Genomic DNA, 17,488 nt, shown 5'->3' with positions numbered 1-17,488 from the left:
GTATTCCACAGATGCAGGTACATCAAGTTGATTGTGGAGCTTTAATCTGCTGCTCCCGAGGCTGCTGGGAGAGATTTCTCTTTCTCTTCTTTGTTCTCACAGTTCCCAGGGGCTGAGCTTTGGATTTGGCCCCGCCTCTGTGTGTAGGTCGCCGGAGGGCATCTGTTCCTCGCTCAGACAGGATGGGGTTAAAGGAGCCACTGATTCGAGGACTCTGGCTCAGGCCGGGGAGAGCAGGGGCACGGAACGCGGGGCAGGCCTGCGGTGGCAGAGACCAGCGTGACGTTGCACCAGCCTGAGGCGCGCGTGCGTTCTCCCGGAGGAGTTGACTCTGGATCCTGGGACCCTGGCAGTGGCGGGCTGCACAGGCTCCCCGGAAGGGGGGTGTGGATAGTGACCTGTGCTCGCACACAGGCTTCTTCGTGGCGGCAGCAGCAGCCTTAGCGTCTCATGCCCGTCTCTGGGGTCCGCGCTTTTAGCCGCGGCTCGCGCCCGTCTCTGGAGTTCCTTTAAGCGGTGCTCTTAATCCCCTCTCCTTGCGCACCAGGAAACAACGAGGCAAGAAAAAGTCTCTTGCCTCTTCGGCAGGTCCAGACTTTTCCGCGGACTCCCTCCCAGCTAGCAGTGGTGCACTAACCCCCTGCAGGCTGTGTTCACGCAGCGAACCCCAGTCCTCTCCCTGGGATCCTACTTCCGAAGCCCGAGCCTCAACTCCCAGCCCTGCCCGCCCTGGCAGGTGAGCAGACAAGCCTCTCAGGCTGGTGAGTGCCGGTTGGCCCTGATCCTCTGTGCGGGAATCTCTCCGCTTTGCACTCCGCACCACTGTGGCTGCGCTCTCCTCTGTGGCTCCGAAGCTTTCCCCCTCCGCCACCCACCTCTCCTTGTTTCTTGATTTATATTTAAGAAACATGTTGTAACCTTATTTGAACTAATTTACTGGTAATTATTGAATAGTCACTGGTAACTCTCTTTGGTGTGCCAACAAGCTAAATAAAGGAAAGATTATAACCTTAAAAAAAAAAAAAAGACAAGCCACAGTAATCACTAAAACCCATCTTGATGTCAGAAGAACAATATGACAACTAGACGCATTTTCCCTTTTTATGTAATTAGGAGATCATCCAACATTAAAATTGCTGTGGTTCTATGTAGTGTATCTTGATTTTGGTAAACCTTTGTCAAAGTTTACTTCAATATCTCTTCAAAAAAAAAAAGAGAGAAATGTGAACTTATAATAGTATAATTAGATGGTTTTAATTGGTTGAGCAAACATATCAAAAAAGAACCAATTAATGAAATTACAGTAATAAATCTGTTAATAAATAGACTAATAGATTCATATTTATTAATGTTAAATAATACATTTAGTATTTGTATTAGCAACTTACGTCAAGATGGTAGTACGAGTTCAAGAATCTGTAGCTGATACAAGTCTGATTAGGAATCTGGTTCCTTGGATTTTAGAATTGTAATGTAGAAAATAACAGGGCATGAGAGAAGTGTCCGTATTAAATTTCAAAATGTCTAACTTGACAGTTACAAGATAGGGAAAGAACTAGTTTAACAGTATTTCCTGTGAAAAAGCACTGTACAAGTACTGACTTTAACTGCAAGCTCAATGTAAGCCAACAGCTTACATTGAGCTTGCAACATGAGTGCCAGACGAAGGGGGGGAAAAACTACAGTCATTTAGGTGGCATTAATAAAAGAATAATTTAATTGTCAGAATAGGAATGTCATGAACCTTTTCACACTGTCCTCATCGCGGCCTGGCTAGAGTGTGCTGCTAAGTTCAACATCCTGTTAAATTTTGAAATTATATCAGTTAGATAAATAAATTGTCTTGGGAAAGATCCTATTAAAAGAGTCTCGATAACTTATCTAAGTGACTCTCAGAGTACCTTAGTGAGGAAAAGATGAAAAGCGTTTAAATTTGGGTAATCCATACACACACACACACACACACACACACACACACACACACACACACACATATATATATATATATATATAATCTATTCAGGGATGAGGTAGCACATTACCTTGTGAACTGTTTGTCCCTGAAAATATCTACAAAGATCATTGACATTAATGATATATCTTTACATTTATATGGTATTTTTTTTCTAGAGTCAAAATAACCCCAGGAAATACATGTTGTTTTTCATGGGTCTTTTTTTAAGTTAATTGAGCTATATTTGACAAATAAAATTGTAATATATTTAAAGTGTGCAACATGATGATTTGATATATGTATACAATGTGAAATGATTCTCATTAACCTCACATGTTTACCTTTATTGTGGGGTAGGAACACTTAACTTGTACTCTCTTAGCAAATCTCAATTACACAATGCAGTATTGTCAAGTACACTCACTTCATACACATTAGATCCTCAGAACTTATTCATCTTATAACTGAAATTTTGTATCTTCTTGTCAACCTCTTCTTATCCCACCCCCCTCCCCAATCCCCTGGCAACCACCAATCTACTCTATGTTTCTATGAGTTCAACTTAAAAAAAAAATTCCACATATAAATGGTACCATGCAGTATTTGTAATCCTCTGTCTAGCTTATTTCACTTAGCATTATGTACACCAGGTTTACCATGTTCTTAAAAATGGAAAATTTCCTTCTTTTTTAAGGCTGAATAATATTTCATTCATATATGTGTGTTGTATATACATATACACACACATATATACATATATATACATATATATATATATATATATATGTACATCACATTTTCCTTATCCATTCATCCATCAATGGTTACTTAGGTTCCATTCATTGGCTATTGTGAATAACACTGTTATGAACATGGAAGTATAGATAATTTCCTCAAGATAATGATTTCATTATATATACTCAGAAGTGGGATAGATGGATCATATGGTAGTTCTATTTTTAATTTCTTGAGGAATCTGCATACTGTTTTCCATAATGTCTTTACCTGTTTACGTTCCCACTAACATTGTACAAGTGTTCCTTTTTTTCCCCATCCTCAACACTTGTTATTCCTCGTCTTTTTGATACCTTTTCCAACAGGTGATAACTCATTGTGGTTTTGATTTGTATTTCCCTAATTTTAATGATGTTGAGCAACTTTTATGTACTTGTTGGATGTCTTCTTTGTAAAATATCTATTCGGGTCCTTTGCCCAGTTTTTAATTGGGTTTTTTTTTAATTGAGTTGTATAAGTTTCTTGTATATTTTGGATACTAACCCCTTATCAAATAGGCAATTTGCAATCATCTTCTCCCATTTGTAGATTACCTTTTTTTGTTGTTGATAGCTTCCTTTGCCGTACAGAAGCTTTTTAGTTTTGATGTAATCCCACTTATTTATTGTTGCTTTTGTTGTCTTTGCTTTGCGTCAAGATTATCACCTATGTTTTATTTTAGGAGTTTTACTATTTCAGGTCTTATGTTTAAGTTTTTAATGCATTTTGTGTTGATTTTGTAAATGGTATGAGGGACGAATCCCGTTTCATTCTTTGCATGTGGATATTCAAATTTTTCAACCTCAACATTGTTGAAGAAACTATCCTTTCCACATTGTATATTCTTGGTGCCTTTGTCAAAAATCAATTGACTGTATATGTATTGGTTTATTTCTGGGCTCTCTCTTCCATTCCATTGATTATACATCTGTTGTTATGCCAATACCATACAGTTTTGCTTACCAGAGTTTGTAATATAGTATAAAATCAGAACGTGTGATGCCTCCAGCTTTGCTGTTTACTCTCAGGATTGCTTTAGCTATTTGTGGTCTTTAGTGGTTCCATAGGAATTTTAATTTTTTTAAAAATTTCTGTGAAAAATGCCACTAAAATTTAGATAAAGATTGCATTAAATCTGTAGATTGCTTTAGATAGTATGGACAATTTAAAATATCAGTTCTTCCAATCCATGAGCACAGAATGTCTTTCCATTTATTTGTGTTTTCTTCAATTTGTTTCATAAATGTTTTATAGTTTTAAGTGTACAAATCTTTTACCTCCTTGGTTAAATTAATTCCTAAGTATTTTACTGTTTTTAATGTTATTATAAATGGGATTGTTTCTTAATTTCTCTTTCCAATATATCATTGTCAGTGTATAGAAACACAACTTATTTTTTGTATATGAATTTTTCATACTGCCACTTTACTGAATTTGTTTTTCAAATCTAATAGTTTTTGGTGGAGTTTTTAAGGTTTCTATATAGAATATCATGTCATCTACAAAGACAGTTTTACCGTTTCCTGCCAGTATGGATGCCTTTTATATCTTTTTTCCTGACTGACTCCTCTGGCTAGGACTTCCAGTACTATGTTGAAAACAGTGGCAAGAGTTGTCATCCTTGCCTCTCTGATTCGTTGAATTCCACTGCCATGTCTTTGAGTTTAATGATCCTTTTTTCCACTTGACTGTCTTATGTTGAACACCTCTATTGAATTTTTAAGTTCAGTTATTGTATTCTTAAGCTTTGACTTCTGTTTGGTACTTTACAATATTTCTGCACCTGTGTTGAAATTCTTACTTTGTCATGCCTTGCTCTTCTGACTTAGGTGAACATCCTTATGACTGTTATTTTGAACTCTCTATTGGCTAAGTCACATATCTCCATTTTATTAAGATTGTTTTCTGGAGATTTATCTTGTTCTTTTGTTTGGAACGCATTTCTTTGTTTCTTCATTTTCCTTGTATCTGTGTATTGGAAAGATACACATGCATTAACTAAAACAGCCACTTGTATGCATTAACTAAAACAGCCACTTCTCCTAATCTTAACAGATTACTTTCATATAAAAGATGACGTTCTTTAATCATCCCTATCCAAGCTCCTGGTTGACTCTCAAACCTTTGTGATTGTCTAATACACTGTCGTTGTTCTTAGTGGCTCCCAGGAGTTGAGAGTGGGCCAAGACCCGTTGATGTCCCAAATAGGAGGATCTCACTGAGCATCTAAATGCACTCTGATTAGAATCCAGATTCTCAGTCAACAGGTGGGAAAGTATGCAATTAGACCTTGCCCAGGAAAGACTGAGATGGGCATTTTGCTGAGTCCTGTTAGGAGAGGAGTGGTGAATGCTTCTGTGCCCATATATACTGTGGGACTCATGAATGCATGCCTCACTGGCTATCAGAGTTAAGTGATTTGGAGGTCCATTCCTTGGGTGGCAGCCTTAAAAACTGGTGTGTCTGATGTGTGCTCCACGGACCTCTCACTGTTGTGGCCTCTCCCGTTGTGGAGCACAGGCTCCGGACGTGCAGGCTCAGCGGCCATGCTCACGGGCCCAGCCTCTCCGCGACATGTGGGATATTCCCGGACCGGGGCACGAACCCGTGTCCCCTGCATCGGCAGGCAGACTCCCAACCACTGCGCCACCAGGGAAGCCCCCTACCTGTTTTGATGTGGATATTTTCTCAGTCACTGGATATGCGGGGATCACTCAAGTACTTTCTGCATTTCTTTCAAAGGGAAATGTTCCATGTGTACCTGTATATTCCATGTCCTTGGGAAGAGGGAAATTCAGGAGCCTTTCTTATCATCCTCTTAATCCAGAGCCTGAATGAATGGAATTTCATGCTTACTTTTAAATGAAGTCTTAGGGTATAAGAAGTTAAACTATTTTCCCATGATGACATATCTGGTAAGCAGTTGATCTGTCACTCTCTATCTGTGACTCTCCCTTGCTAGTACATAGCTGTCATAGCTACATAACTGTCAGCTATGCGTGATTATTGCTATAGATTAAATCTGAGTCTCATGCTACTCTAAAATCCAGTAATGAATGGAAACATTTTAAATTTTATTAGTTTTAAGTGGCCAAATTAATTTCATTATTGAATTTCAGATTAATCAGTACATTAATATTATCCTTGCTTTATTATTGATTCACATACAAATTAGTCACAATATATGACATTTTCATCATTGGAGTAAAAAAACAATAATTTGTTTTAAATTTTTTTTCTAAAGCGGTCAAAATATTGTCATGATGTAGAGATTTAAAGTGATTGTTATGTATCATACAACAAGAAAACAAACATTATTTCCTTGAGGCTCATAAAAATAATTGAAAATGTATATGGTAACTATATATTTGTGAGTCAGCTATCTTTGATGTCAAGGACCTGAGGCTCAATTTTTGCTTATGACAGGGCAATTAGTTTTGGATGGCTTCCTCTAGACATTTTCCCCTGTCATAATATATTAGAACTTTATCTCCTTCAAGCAAAAGACGATAATCCATTTTTCAAGCCCTTCAAGTTTTTTCTCAGGTGATTTCTTATATTTGGCCTATCCCAAATTAACATTTCTTTGCATATTTACAAAGTATAAAGAGTTTCAGCTTGTTATCCTCTCAAATGAAATAAAGATTCAGTACATTTAGGAGAAAATGAACCTACAACATATGCCATGGTAAATTGAGCAATTAACACTAGATTTTGATGTTGAGATATTACTGTTGCTGGATATTCCTGAAAAATTGGAAGTGATTGGGAAGTATGTCCAAGATATGCTTTGAAAAGACTTGAAACTTATATATGTATAGTTAGGCTTTCAACTGACCCGTAGCAATTCTCACCAAGAAAGAGAGAGGTATGCAGCTTCTTTCTCCTCTCATTACCCTTTATTTTATTTTATTTTTGTGTGTGTTATATTTTCATTTTAAACTAGATTCTGAGATATATTTTTTGTCTGACTGATACTTCTTAAAAGAATTCTGATGGATGGAAAAGTGAAAGCATATTGAAAACTTCTGATTTTAAGCTACATCCTACTTTGAAAATACTGAGATGTAGAAATTTGATAAAACTCAGAAGTAGCAAGGCTGCTTGCTTCCTGAAGTCTCAAGAACAAACAATGATAAATTTTACTGAGTGCTGTGAGATTTGTTAAAGTCCTAACTTCCTATAGGATTTGAAGAGAGATGATGTATTAGTTAGTAATATTGTTTAACTCGCTTATATACATTTTAGGGTTTCCGAGTGTTCTCTAGCAGTTCTGATAGATCTATGATACAGTATTCAGGGAGCAATTCTCTTCTTCTCTCTCCCCAACTCCTGCTCCCAAACTCAACAACACTCCCTCTGTCTCTGTAGAATGAAAAGACCCGAAGGAGAAAATACTAATGTTACATGAAGAATTCTGTGTTTTGGTTCTTGTTTCTACAGAGATGTGTGATTGTCTTACAGTGAAAATACCTTATCAGTAAGTTTCTGATGTGATTAAAGGTAAAAGCTTCATGCCTTAAACAACTTCTATCTAAAATTTTAGGTTCATTGGTGTTGTTTAGGATATTCATTGCCTCTACTTAGTAAACACACCCCACTACTGCTCACTGAAGGAGCCACAGGGAGACAAATAAGTGGTAACTATTGTAATAGCAAGCCAACACCTACTCTTAGAAAAGTTTATCATCATGGCTTTTTATTCTGGGTTCATACTGAAGACCATGTGTTTTTGCCATTATATCACATCTTAATATAGCCAGCACCATCCTCTCTACTAGAAGCCCAAAGGACATTCATTATACTTTAGTTTTGCTAGTTCTAAAGCATGCTTCTTTATCTTTTCAGTAACTACTTAAATCCAACATAGCCTATATTGTCTATCATTCTCTAAATTGAAAGGTCATCTGTTTTTTTCATGGACAGGAGGGAGATACTATAATTTCTGATTATTAAGAAATTAAGCAGTTCTCAAAAAAGGAACAATTTATATTTGCTGAAGCTCAGAAAGTATACAGGCTATAGTAAGAGTCATCCATATAGATTAATAAAATGTTTTCAGGTCTATAAACCAGATGACAGGCTGCATGAAAATCTAGACCCAAAACTTACCCTCAAATAAAATCTCTCATTTATATCACAATTGTAAGGAAACCAAGGAATTGACTATTAAGACCACAACAGATTCTGAATAATCGTTTTCTTGGAAAATTGTAGGTATTTTTCTTCAGTATCCCAAGTCATTCTGAAGGGTAAATGAAACAGACACTTAGCCTTCAGTAAACAGAGATGGAAAAGCTCTCAGAGATATTTACTATTAGCATCTACAATAGATTAAAATGTTCTAGAAAACTTTATAAGACTAAGACACAAAATAAAATTATTGTCTATAGAATGTATGACTGAGTTTCTCAAAACAGCCATGGTAAGCTTTCAGTGAATATTTGGTAATAAATGAATAAGTAAATGCATAATTCCAATAAATGAAGATCCTTCGAATAACATTTTCTAGATATGAAATTCACTAGAGTTTGAAAACTAGCATTTTCAGAAAATATCATTAATGATACCACCCCATGGATCTAAAAAATTTAGGTTTAATAACTTAAGGAAGACTGAGGGAAAAAACATTTTTCCTTGAAGTGTCTAATGCTTAATAAACATATTCTAGTAGTCCCAAATAATTTGCTCAAAAGACACTCTGTAAGTATTAAAATTCTCTAGCATAAATTCATTTTAACATCTTTCCTTCTTCTCTTTAAAAGAGGATAATTGAACAGATGCCTTTATTTTTTAATTTATTTTATAGTAGGTCCTTGTTGGTTATCTATTTTAAATATACCAGTGTATACATGTCAATCCCAAACTCTCAATCTATCCCTCCCCACACCCTTACCTCCTTGTAACCATACGTTCATTCTCTAGGTCTGTGAGTCTGTTCCTGTTTTGTAAAGAAGTTCATTTGTATCATTTTTTTTGATTCCGCATATAAGCGATATCATATGATACTTGTCTTTGACACACACAGATGCACACATTCACATATATAGAGAATATAAATGATAAATAAATATGAAATAAAATGAAATTTTAAGAAATTCCAAAACATTATTAAGAAAAATATTTTCTCTCTCTATATATGTAGTGCTTATCTGTTGATCTTCTGCTCTTTATTTTAAATGAAAAATAAATGCTGAAAGATGTTCTGATACTGGCCATCTGGATTTTTTCCTCTGTTTTTGAGAAACTGTGGGAGGCTTGTGAACTCTATTCACTAAAATCATTGAATTATATTGTCACTTTTCAAATGAAGTAAACCAGAATATGTTTTTTATAGTAACCTTTGTTTACCTCATTCATTACTTTGCATGTTCTCTGGATCCAATTTCTTTCAGGGTTATGCTCTCTAAGTCTCTTCTCCTGAATCATTAGTTTCATCTCTCCCTTTGTCTCACTCTACAAGCTATCTCAATAATTTTTTTTAAAGAAAAACAAATAAAACCACCCCAAACCAAACATTTATAAGCATAACTCATATTTATTTGAGTACTTACTAAGTGTCGAGCATTTAACCTGAATTGAATCCCTTAACCTTCACAGCAATCCTATGAAATAGATATAATGTTATCCTCTTTGACCAATAAACTTATTGAAATACAGAGAACTTAATTACTGCTTACAACACTAAAAGTTGTCAGAGCCAGGATTGGAAACCAAGCTCAGATGCATTTTCTATGTGTTGAGTCAGTTAGCTCCTCTGTCCCCAGTGCAAAAAAAAAAAAAGAAGATTCCTTTCCAGACTGTTTTATTTTTAGACTGTAGTATAAAATAAGAAACATTTATTATATCATACTTTTCATGGGTCAGAAGTCTGGACACAGCTTGGTTGGTTTCTCTGCACTAGGCTGCAAAGAAAGTGTCACAGGACTCTGTTCCTTTCTCAAACTCTATATCCTCGTCCAAGTTCTCATGATTGTTGGAAGATTTTAGTTCCTTGCTGTTGTAGGACTGAGGCCACTGCTTTCTTGCAGGCTGTCAGCTGAGGGTTGCCTTCTGCTTCTGGAGGCCCTATTGGCCATTACTTCCCTTCCACATGGTCTTCCATAGGCCCTCTCACAACATAGCAGCTTATTTCTCCCAAACTAGCAAGAGAATTTCCCTCACCCGTCTGCTAAGACAGAGTCATATACCTTAACATAATTATAGAAGTGACATCTCATTATCTTTGCCGCAGTCTATTGGCTAGAAAAAGCACATGCACCTAGGGGAAGGGGATTGTATAAAAGTGCAACCCATAGGGGCGCATCTTAGAATTCCGCCTAACACACCAACCTCTCTGTCCCCCAAAGCTTTGTGCTTTCTTGTTCTGTTTTTAGTTCAGCCTCTCAAAGGAAGAGCCACTATTTGCAGTCTTGAACTTCTTGAACATCTCTGTGAGTTTCCACCTATTTAAATCTAATCCCTACTCTCAGTTTGGTAGCATGCTCTGTTTTGTTTTTAACCTACATTCTATTTAACCTCCTCTAGTTCATTATGTGATAATATTTGACCATGCTATAGAATTGATTATCAAGGTCAATTTTATTCTAAATTGAATGTTAACTTTCATTGAACCTGGAATATAGTAACTACTAAGTTTTATTTATTTGAAAAGATTTTCTTTAAATTCTCATCTCTCTTATCTTGGTTTATCTGCCCTTCTAACGCTCCTTTGTTTTCTTTACTAGCAGCCTGGTGTGTCATCTAAATATCAGTGGACTCAAGTTTTCTTCCCAAGTTTCTGTGGCTTCTCACTCTTCTTACTTCCTTGGAACATTCCATATGCAATGATTCCTGAAATGCAAGCTCTAAATTCAGATTTCTTAAAAGTCCATGGCAGCGCTCATCCCAAATCCAGTTCAACATCTTCTCTATTTTCCTTCTCACAACCTACTCCTCTCCTGGAACATTCTTTGATGGGCTTCTTTTGCCAGATGTAGATATTCAAAGCTTCCCCATTTTTTCTATTTCTCTCCTATTTACATTTATATAGACATCAAATCCAATGGTTTTACCACACAAGTGGCTCTTCAATCTTCTCCCATGTCATTCAGAGACTTCTGCCTTTCTCATAAACTTTCACTTAGTATATACAAACACGACGTCACATTTTTGTCCACATTTAAATATTTGGTTTTGTTTTTAGGACATGAACATAAACAAAAGTCTCCCCCAATCATTACTGACTGGATTTATGGCTCTCTAGGACTCTATATTGATATGATACCTCCATGAGTTACTTCTAATAAATGCGTTGAAGAGATTCCTACATGAGCTCCTCATTTATATGCCTGATATGTCTTGTAGAAACAATCTTTAAAAGCATACATTGTAAAATTTAAATATAACAATATGACAATAACTAGTAATCATGTATGCAGAGTAATAGAGCTGAAAACTCTAATGACATACTAGAAAAAAAAAAAGGTAGAATCAACCACTTAAGTCTCAAATATCAAATTGAAGTTTGGAAAGTATAGTCTGTGGACCTCTACATTTTTGTAATGCAAAATAATCTGTGGAAAGCAATGCTTGTTAAGCCTTTGTTCTTTTCTCTGTCTAAACCTAATACCCCCATTTCCAAGTACCATAAATTAAGCTATATTCTTAGATTAGGCACTCATGCTTTTTCATTTGGGTGTGTAAGTCTATTTTCAAACGTACATACAGCCAGCCATCATATTAAACCATTATAATTCATCTACATTTATTACAGAAACATGTTTTTGTAATCTAGTGATCAGATTAGAACTAGCAAAACCTCTTAATGGCAGATCACAGGACAGGTCATTTTGCTTACGAAAAGCTCCTGAAGACTCAGCATCTGATGTGTGGCCTGGGGAGAAGGAATGATCCAAGGAATTTTAGCAGAAAATGACTCACAATAGAATAGTCAGACAGAGAAGAGTTATAGGATTTCAAAACTTGAGAGGTAATGAAGTGATAAGAGGTAAAAGGAGAAATGTCAACACCTTTATTTTTGCCTAGGATCGGCCCTCTCTGACCCTCCAAAGGAATAACTTATTCCACGTGGATAAATCTTATGGATATATAGAAAGTGTCATTCTATTTTATGTAAATGACCTCCAAAACACAACTGTAATTTTCAATAGAAAACAGACTTTTGCTTTACAAACTCACAGATACACATATGAACACACATAGACACATATATTTTATCTCCCAATTAGTAACCATCTGGGTCTACTGTCATTTTAATACAAAATAATAAAATATTGACTGTTTCATGAAAACCATTACCATTTTAATGAATGTCACTTTTTTTGCTTATTTTTATAATAAAAATATGACTTCTGTGTGTATTATGGGAAAAAATACAATTCTTCCTTGGTAGGTTTAGAGACATTATATGTTGACCTTTCATTTCACAGGTGTCCCTGATTGCGGGGACAAAGTCATCTGACCTTGTGTGACACCAATTAGACATTTCTATTGTATTAAATGTCTCATGTCAAACAGAAAATACATTTTTCTCTATTCTTTTCTGCCCTCTAAAAGAATGATGTCCTTCCTAACAAAATTAGAAATAAGAGCTATGAAATGAAATGGTCCTTAATAAATAAAGGTTTTGTTTTTTCCCCCTCAGTGTATTTTTTTCTCTCTTCACTATTCAGAAAGAACAAGATTCCAAGATATCTTAGACAATACAATTTGGCTTAACTCTTTTGCTGCTTTGCATGCTTGAAAATCGCTTCCACAATCGCTTTGAGACAATGAATACATAGCTGGAATAAGTGAAATTCAGCATATGTTGCAGTGTCTTTTGAATATTTTGAAGTATTAAACCTTGCCCATTTGTACAAACAGTATCGCTAGTGGAGCTAGAAAAAAATGACTTGATATGCTGTATATTTTCACTGTCAAATATAGACACAGAATTTGACAGGGTTTTTTACACGTACAATTTTTCACAACTGAAAAGGAAACATTTTTCCTTATGTCTATGTTCTACAATCCAGCTTGTCTAGGATACTTTTGAGCATGTATTCGATGCAATGTGTTGTTAGATGGTCAGAATGTTAATGCAGTTATTCTTTGTAGTTTCATGAGATGTAAAGCCAACTTGGAAATTAGAATACAGCAGAAATAGATAAATCCTCAATTAAGAGCATGAATTTTCTTTTGCTTTGTTTCCAAGTACTGACATTAAGAGTGAAAGGGGAAAATTTTTTCCTAAATGCATTTAATATCTTGAAAAACATGATATTTCACAGTAGTATATGTGATATTAACCACTTGCAATTGAATTTATTAATGCTCATTCCTTCACTATGAGTTTCACACTTGTTAATTCAGTTTGTTTATCTTGATGAGCTCAACTGCTTGTGATTACCACTGTTTTGAAGTTAGTTATACACGTGAAATGCTTTACCTAGATTGGAGAGTGTAGTTCTACCTTTCCAGGGTACTGATCAGTGATACTGTAAATTTACTTCTTTCAGTTTGTTTTGTGTAATTAATGTAATATAGTGGAAATATAAATTTAGATTCCTTTCCAGATAAAAATATATTTTTTCATGAAAGTCATATGAAATCAACATAGTAAAAGTCTCATCATTTATATTTCTAAGTATCATCAGATTGAACTTTTGTCTCCTAAAAGCAAATATTCCAATACACTTCCTAGCTTTCTTTTTTGTTGTTTCATATTATGATTTTTATTTATGTCATAACATCAAATGAATACAGGTTTCAGTGCAATCAAAAGAGGGCTATATTTTGGCTATGATTTATATGTTAACATTATTTGTGTATACAAATTTTTTTCTGAATTTTGCCAAATTCTAAGTGATATAATTTTTAGGGCTTCAGCCAGTGTGATTCTCCCACCTACAAATATAACATTACTATTTCCTTGAGGGTTAATTTCTGCTGCTGAGACATGTGCCCTGGTTTTCACTGACATTGAAATATTACCCGCAGCTATAAATCTTGTGTCAATTTCCTATGACTGGCATTCTACAGGTACAGCATATATTAAGCCTGCCTCCCACTTAGATATTGGTCTTCCCACCATGCTTTATTAAGTTACAGGTTTGGTTTATGCTGTTTAATGTAAACTGACCTCTAATTTTCTTATAAACTGTTATATTTGATCACAAGTTAGAGTGATGGAAACCTCATTTTCAGATTTGGGATGAAAAGACTTGCTGTGTTCTGTTATTAAAGGACATATCAGACAAAAGAGAACATTGTAATAATTATAATTGAATATAAGTCCATCTATTTCTTTTTAAAGCCTCATTAAGCTGAAAAATAATAAATGGAAACACATGTATTTCTGAGGTCTAAAATTAAGCGATCAGATAAAATATTTAAATATATTTTATGAAATAATATTTGATTATTTGTTGCAATATGAATATTTAAAACTTTTTCATATGTATTCTCTTTTTGGTTAGATTGGAACCTGAGATCTATTCTTAGTAAAGGTAATCTATGGTCTTGATAATTTAGAAACTTTTCAAAATCTGAGTTATACAATTCTATGTTATACATTCCAATTTATAAGTATCACCCCATGATGAGTTATTATAAGCTAAGACTATTCTAAAATACTGCATATGGGGACATAAACCTAGATTACGTTTTTCTCATAAATTATAAATGGTGTTACTTTACACAAAAAATATGTTCACTTCAATTTTATATATGTGTGTGTGTTGATTAACCAGTAAGATAAAAATCCTATAATCTTAAAATAGTGGAATTCATTGAAATACTGCCTGTTTTCCTTTTTACTGATAATTTTTTTAGTAAAATTTGCATCCCTGCTTCTTTATGACCTATGATTTGGATAGCATTTCTTTATTATAATTAAGATCAACATTGCAAAACTTGTTTTCACTGACATCATCTGCTCATTATTGTGAAATTTTGTGCTTTGTATTGAGAAAATAAATGCATTTTATGGCGATGCAAAAATAGCGAAGTGAGAAAAACACCATTTAATTTGACTACTGGATAAAAAGTTACAATAGTAGCATGCTTTACTTGTGCTACATTACTAGGAAGTTTCTTTCACATTTATTAATATGGTGAGCCTCATGACTGAGCTAAGTAAAGTATTATTTATGTACATTTACAAATGGAAAAATGAAGGTGGCAAGAGCGCAAGTAATTTGGCCAACGTAGAGTAATGCCCTGAGATTTAGACTCTAGACTATGATGTATAACGTGTTTCTGCTCTCTTTCCTCTCTTCTAAAGCAAAAACAAAACACACTCACTCTGCAACTCTATCTTCTCATTTTAATTCCACTTCTTTATTCCTTCACTTTCTGCCTCTCCTGGATCTGTACTTACAGAACACCACCAACCATATGGGGATATGTCTCTTGATTCTTCATATGGAAACCCATTTCAATTTTGAGCCTTTACACCATTAATTTCCATACTTCCTATTAAGTAACTTATGCCATAAACAAAATTTATAATCTTCTATATGGATTTCTGATAAAAGATGAGCATTTTATAGTCAAATAATGGCCAATGGATAAAATTTACTTGATTTTTCTGTTAAGGAAAAAGTCAGTGTTTGTGAACCTAAACTACTCTAAAAAATGTCTTAATGAGAAAAAAAAAATCAGTGTAAAGAAGTAAGCATTCTTCAATATTGCCCAAGGTGACATTTTTCCATGTCATGAGTGGTTTGAAAATATTTTTATAGGAGTAGCAACACACATGCACAAATGTGTGCATGTAATAGAATTTTTAATTGTAATACAATGAATAATATGATTGGAAGTAGATCTAGTTTAATTTCTATATTTTTAAGGGATAAAAAACATGAAACGTATGGAGTATAGAATTGTTCTAATTCTGAAATGTTTGCAAATTTGAGGCTGAATGCTCCACTCTATAAGTTAAGCTTTCTAAGATGGTACACATCTCATGAATGATAAATCATCACACCGTTGCTGATCAGTTACAGATGTGACTGTATTGCAGCAAGCAATTGTCTCTTGCCTAAAACTGATTATTCTTATTACCTGACAAGTCACTTCACAATTTTAAATGAGAACTGAGGACCAACTATACAGATTGGTTGCACTCTTAGGGTGATTGATAAGGATTTAATTATAAATCATATTTTAATTGAGTTACTCTGTTCAACCAAGTATAGCTTATGCAATTTAATGTATAAAATATTAATTCATGCTATAATTGAGTTTGTAGTTTCACAAGGGCTCACTGCCCCAGAATGCAGTGGATGACTTCAAAAACGATAGCTCCCTAACCTGCCCAGTGAATGAGCCTAATAAATAAATCCTGCATCATCAATATAAAAGGCCTGTGTATGCAGTTTCTTCATTTCTCATCAAAATATAGCAGAGACAAAACTGAAATAAATCTGATTTCAAGTTCTTTAGAAAGACAAATTCAAAATGCTATGGGTTTAATAACTGATTTTTTAACCTGTGTGTACATCTCAGAGAAGTTATCATCGTCATCATCAATTTACATTTATTGAGTTCCCACTTGGTTTTTGGCACTGGAGTAGACTGAGCAGAGAAAATAATGATATAAACTATTTCTAGAGTGCTAACCTTCACAAGAGTATTATTTCATGCATTCATAAATAATATTAAATCAAAGCAGATTATCATTTTTAAAACTGAAATATATTTATGAAACTTCCAGTATTTTTAAAAGAATTTTTTTCTGCTGCTTCCGATATTTTTGCCTTTTGAAAGGTGGCCTTAGCTCCATGAGTGGAATCCTAAGCTGATGCCTTTTGAGAAGCTTTTGAAGACATATTGCTATGCTTCTCTTTCAGAAAACCTAAATGGCCTTTTTAGTTTTCATTGTCTGCTATGGTTTTTAAGTGCTTTGCAAGTTTTCCTGACTTGCATCTTCCCCAGGAAGCATCAGTGAATACGGGAAGTGTGGTCGCAGTCAGGAAAGTCAACCTCATTAAAGTGATGTTCTGAGGTTGCCCGTTTATTTGCTGTTTATAAAATGCACACGGTATTTGCTTACTGTGTAAAAGTCAAAGACTGATTGTTCTGTCAGGACTGGAGACACAGCTTTTGATCTGATATTTAGTTCTCTACATTTTTGGTCTCTCCTAATCATCATAATAAGGACTTTCTAATTCTGAGCTTAACCTACAGGTGCTTTAATGATAGTTTGCCGCTTGCTATTCTATACCAGGAGGGCATGTGAATAAAAGATCTGCACTGAGCTACCGAAAAAATAAAGTGAAAATTTTAACTCAGTCTATAGAACAACAAAATGCTATTGAAATATTAAAATGCAAATAATGTAGTAATGCCTTTAGTATTAAATGCTTTGTTTTGAAAGACAATGAATTTCTTCTTGTCCCCTATCAGTTGTGTGGCCCTTTTACTAAAATTAAAGTTTCATAAAATGAAAGTTATTTTATTATGAATCCTTGGTCGAAAATATTTACTCACTATTTATTTTATGCCAGCTACTATGGAGCAGCACAGAAGTATTCAGAATGATTTTCTTGCTCTCTGAGAACATATGATATAGCTGGACTATAATGCTTTATTTTACTATTATTCAAAATATGATCTAGCAACATCTTAGGTGGAGACTCTTTCACCAGACTGGAACCCGGAGTGAGGAGATAAACAGGTGTTGTAAGCAGCAAATAAGCCTTGGTGGTGAAAAGCCCCAGAGATCGTACAATGTAGCCTAAGCTAATTAACACTGGGAGAAAAGTTACAAGA

The sequence above is a fragment of the Stenella coeruleoalba genome (genome assembly GCF_951394435.1).
Source record: "Stenella coeruleoalba genome assembly, chromosome: 3".
Lineage (NCBI taxonomy): Eukaryota > Metazoa > Chordata > Mammalia > Artiodactyla > Delphinidae > Stenella > Stenella coeruleoalba.
The sequence above is the reverse complement of the archived record's forward strand: the minus strand, read 5'-3'. Positions refer to the sequence as shown.